Raw genomic sequence first — 5,788 nt, forward strand, 5'->3', positions numbered from 1 at the left:
TCCATCACAGTTCTGCAGTTCATTTCTACTTTGATGAGTTGGTAAGACTCAAGCATAAGGCATGCCTATCTGCAATACATGCCCATACTCTAGAATAGAATTGAAGGACATGCAACTGACACCTTCCCTGCCTATCAGGAAAAAGTATCATTGTCACTTAAGGAATACATTTCAAGCACTAGTTAAGAACCCTATAATCACCTTCCATTCATAATGAAGTCAAACTACCTGGCTGATTAGAGAGTCCATAGCCTCAAAAGTCGAGAAATTGCATGAAACCTTGCCTCTGCCAACGCTATCATCTGATGATGCCATAAATACCATATCTCTGGAAATCCATGCAATAATAACACAATCGAACCTGCAGATAAATTTGACAACAAAAGTGGTTTAATTTTTTTATTCATAATAGAAAAAAATACAAAACCTGTTATGTTAGATTTTGTTCAATCAATTTTAAAGATTATTTTAATTAGTTTAACTGTCTAGCTAAAAACATATATACAAATATTAAAAATACAAGTTAGACCCCAGGCATATTGTTATGAATCTATCCAACTTGAAAAATACAGGTGTTCAAATACCATTCCAGGGAGATCCACACTTGTGACAAACATCTTCCCTCTATGACTGTAGATGTAAAGCACCTGGCTTTTTCAGTGGTACAAAGGAAAATACTTGAAGATAGCAGTTTGTTTGGGATGAGAATTAGTACCTAATCCAATCTCAATGTGTAAATTAAGTTCTCCAAATTGAACTAGATTGTGTTGTATTTTGTCCATTGTTGAATATTAGATGATACTGTGCAAGAATAAGGGGTTAGGAGAATAGATAAAGAACTTTCCTTGAGAACAATTTATATAATTTTCGCACTACCATCAATGCACTCGAAAAGGGTTTGGATGAGAAATGAGAACAATAGGAAATGAAGAGGAGAGGGTTTTGTAGGTAGTTTAGCCCACACCAAGATGCCTAGCTCAAATTTTGAAAGTTTGTTTAATCGTCACTTTGAAGTTTTCACCACAATACCTAAAAATATCCCAAATCAGTTAAGTTGCATAAATAGAAAGGAAAATTATTTCAATTCCAGTTGCAGGTTCGATTCTTACTTGAAATGAAAACCTAAACCGAAAGATCAAAATCCTCAGTGGCATCTATTTCTTGATCTTCTCCAAGAGTTCAAAGCACCCAGTTGAATAATAGCAGATGTAGATAAAGCTAGTAGCCTTTTTCTTTGTAATTGAATAATACCAAACGTAGTAAATCAAGCTCAGCTCACCATCGTGGAGTGGATTATCGTGCTTAGAATGGGGGAAAATACACCATGCGGAACTAAATGGGGGTTTATCATACCTAGAAATGGGGCATATGCTTATCCCTCAAGTTTTTAACATCAATTCTCGGTAGCACTATAATAATGGTGACGGAGGGTTGTGTCGCACATACAGTTCTCACTGGTTCAGTAGTGTTCTCGGTGGTGATGGGTTTCAAATCGAAATTTTATAGGAATCCAATCATCTAACATTGATGGGTCGAAGCTACAATGGTAGTGGAGTTCGTGGAAGAGGGTATCCTAGTCTGCAGAGGTGCCCTCAAATAAAAACTTCCCCAAACCATTGAAACCATCTAGTTCGTGGAAGAGGGTATACTAATCTACAGAGGTGCCCTCAAATCGAAACTTCTTGACGTCTTTGAAACCCTCTAGAGATTAGTTCCACTTTGGTGAATCTGGTGAGAGTGGTGGTTCTCCGCTTTTAGTTGTAAGGAAAGAGTATCTTGATCTGCAGAGGTGCCTTGAAATAAAAACAGGTAGATTCTTGAAAATGATGCCCTAATAGAGGTCAGTGTTACAGGATGCAGGCAAGCAATGGCATGTATCTGCAAGAGCCATTTGCAAGAGTAGTTTGCAAATTCATTTGTGCAGTTGGTAACTAGATGGATAGGAAATTTGGAATCCTGTGAGTGCAATTCAAATCTCAAATCAATGGGTGAGAATGATCAAATCGTCTAAAAAAGAATCGAATGAAACAAATTAGGAAAGGAAGGCAAATGAGGGAGATCTTTTCAAAGGGAAATGCCTTACGATGTAATTAGAAATTTTGTGTATTATTATATGTTGCACAAATAAATTCATATTTTAAATGATTTAAACATGTGGATAGATTGCTAAAGTACAATCCTCAATCGTGGGACTTTTCAAGTCATCGATAACTATACAAAATAATTTAGGGACCGACTCATTTCATCTATTAAAGAATATCCTGAGGGTCCATATTAACATAATTTGAATTAATAGCAGTGACTGGAGGGCAAGGCATATTTACCAGTCTATCGAGTCATTAATATGCGAGGAAGTATATGCCCACCACTCGATAATGTACCTATTTCAATCCAACGATAGGAACATACTGCCCCACGTATTTATGGCTTGATAGACTTGTAAATATTGGTTGTTGCAACTAGACCATATAGGTCGCTTCTAACATGAAGATATACGTCATAAAATCAAATAAATATAACTATTCATGTCATTACTGCTCAATAAATTCCACAGGAAACTCTTTGTTCTTAGAACGAGATTTAAAACAAGTGAAGGAAAATTTAGCAATGCGAAAATATCATGACAGAGCTCTCTCTCGAATTATGGCAACTGGTCATTATTGGGAGTATGAGGTGTTTCCACCATAATACTTCATATTTTTAGATGATGAAGGCTTCAATATTTGGTGCAATTCCTTTACTACCCTGCCATCCCACCACAGTTTTGGACATCCATAGGTATAAAGCGTGTCCAACGAGATCAGATGTTCAAGCCCTGGTAAGTCATTTAACTCAGATAAATCCATAACATCTAGTAATTAAAGCTCTCTCAATTGTGCCAACCCATGTATGTTCTTCAACTTGCGACCTTTACGTGTATCTAACCACTCTAGATATACCAATGTTTCAATACATGGCAACTCCTCCAATTCCATTTAGCCGACAATGTTCAACCTTTGAAGCTTTGTCAAATGCTCTAAGCCATAGATGCTCTTAAGCTTGACACAATTAAATGCCCACAACTCCCACAAAGAAATTAATGTTTCAATACTTGGCAGTGACTCCAATTCCATGCAACCGTTAATGTTTAGCGTTTGAATCTCTTTCAGTGCCTCCAACCCCTGCATGTTTTTCAACTTGACATAATTAAATGCACACAACTCACTCAAAGATACCAATCATTCAACACTTAATAACTCCTCCAATTCAATGCAACCACTAATGTTCATTTTTCTAATCTTTGTCAATTGTTCCAACCCATGTATGTTGTTCATCTTGACACAATTAAATGTAGACAACTCTTCTAGAGACACCAATGTTTCAAAACTTGACAGTTTTTCCAATGCCATGCACTAGTTAATATTCAGTTTCGAAGCTTTGTTAAATGCTCTAACCATTGTAAGCTATTTACCTTGACACAATTAAATACACACAAGTCCTCCAAATATACCAAGGTTTCAATACTTCGTAGCTCTTCCAATACTATGCACCATCTAGTGTTCAACGTTTTAAGATTTGAAAGATGAAAAAGCGCTCCTACTTTCCTCAATGCGCCACAACCCTCCAACTTTAGGGTTATCAGGGTTGTTGCAAATTCTCTAACCTCCACTAGACCACTACAATCCTTAATTTCAACATCTTGAAGGTTCGATAATTTGCCAAAGGAGTGTGGGATCCTTCGAAAATTGGAGCCAAACAAGCCAATCATCTTAAGGTTCATGAAGTTTCCAAGTTTGGAATCCTCTGCATATGGAAGTCATCAAACACGTTAAGAGTGTGGAGGCCCGTCAATTTGCCAAAGGAATCTGGGAGGGTATGAAAGTTAGAGAAGTCACACAAGGAAAGAGTTTGGAGGATGGTATAGTTGGCAATGGAATCTTGGAGCCTTTGCAGATGGGAGAAGTCGTTCTAGTGGAAAGTTTGGAGGCTCATCAACCAACCAAGGGAATCTGGGAGCCTCTACAGCTGGGAGCATCCATATAAGATGAGAGTTTGGAGGTCCGTCAAGCCGCCAAGGGAATTTGGGAGCCTCTGCAATTGATAGCAGCAGTCCAAGCCGAGATTTTGGAGGCTTATCAACCTGCCAAGGGAATATGGGAGCCTCTAGTGCTAGGAGTAGTCATTCAAGCTGATAGTTTAGAGGCTCATCAACTTGCCAAGGGAATATGACAGCCTCTGCAGCTAGAAACAGCCATCCAAAGGGATATTTTGGAGGCTCGTCAACTCACCAAGGGAATCTGGAGCCTCTGCATCTCATAGCAGTCATACATGTTGAGAGTTTTCAGGCTTGTCAGCTTGCCAAGGGAATCTGGGAGCCCCTGTAGCTAGAAATAGGGGTCCAAGTGGAGAGTTTGGAGGCTCATAAACCCGCCAAGGGAATCTTGGAGCCCTTGCAGCTGAGAGTAGTGGTCCAAGAGGAAATTTTGGAGGCTCATCAACCCTCCAAGTGAATGTAGGAGCCTCAACGACTGGGAGCAACAGTTCAGGGTGAGATTTAGGAGACTCGTCAACCTGCCAAGGGAATCTGGGAGCCCTCCACGGCTGAGAGAAGCCATTCAGGGCGAATTTGTTGAGGCTTGTTACCTACCAATGGAATATGGGAGCCTTGTTATACAGTAATTTGTCGCACTCCCTATCTCATACCCTGAGCTATTGAACTTTTCTGAAAATGTCGCAAAGTGACAAAATATGTCAATGAATTCACCATGAAAAACATTTATCAAAGAATCCCTAAAGAAAATATGAATAAATTCCTTGAAGTAATTCTGGAAGAGCTTGTCAAAAATCCCTATTTGCAAGCCCAACACTAATTTTAGCGGGTAAACATGTGTTGGTACCCTTTGGTCTAACTCGTGACTAGTGCTAGCAGCATGACTTTTGATAGGAAAACCTGCGATGGCCCTCTTCAGGAAATTTCTCCAAAAATGGAGCAGAAGCTTCTCTTACTAGAAGCCTCGAGAATGACGAGCTCGTTATTGTTGAATAAGGATATGGTTGAGTTCTCCCATTTTGAGTCCTTGATCCTACCCTTAAGTATCTTCCCCTTAAGATGTGGACCTTCTTTCCCCTTTTTTGGATCCCTAACTCCCTCTCCTTCACTATAAATGCATTCCCTTACACCCTCAAATGGTTGGTCGGACTAGATTGGTCATGTTGCTGCCAAATTGTACCTGGGTGCTTCCAATTTGTGAAGGAGAAAGGAGAGTGTTGGCCCTCAGTTTTGGTCCATTTTTGCTTAAGGAAACTTACTTAACTCTTATATTATCCATCCATTTTCCATCACATCCACCTCATTTTGATGTATTTTATGCATATTCATGTATTTAATTCTAATTTTTCAATTTCTAGAAGTTTTTATGAAAATTGAATTTCAAGTGCAATTTTTGGACAGAATCAGAAATCTCGTAATAGCTATATGGATGTCATACTTGCAGGACACCTGGGCTCGAGCTGGATACATGAATGGAAAGCTTGGGAACTAGGACTTAACTAATTCCAATTGGTTCGGTCAAAACAAGCTAAATACGACCTGGTCAAAGCTGGTCAAACATGACCAGTCATCTAGAAAATCCCTAGGAAATAGGGCAGTTTTGTGATTTCATGGGATTGTCCGTATTTTTAGTGATAGATTGGATGGATTCGACTTGGATATATGGATATGAGTAGATAGAGTTGTTATATAGACTTTATATGAGTTTGTTTCATGATCTTCTATTTAAATCCAAAACTTTGAAGGCTTATGTGTGTA

The sequence above is a fragment of the Pinus tabuliformis genome, chromosome 1_1 (genome assembly GCF_031772625.1).
Source record: "Pinus tabuliformis cultivar Carrire ecotype Pingquan chromosome 1_1, CPIR1, whole genome shotgun sequence".
NCBI classification, from domain to species: domain Eukaryota; kingdom Viridiplantae; phylum Streptophyta; class Pinopsida; order Pinales; family Pinaceae; genus Pinus; species Pinus tabuliformis.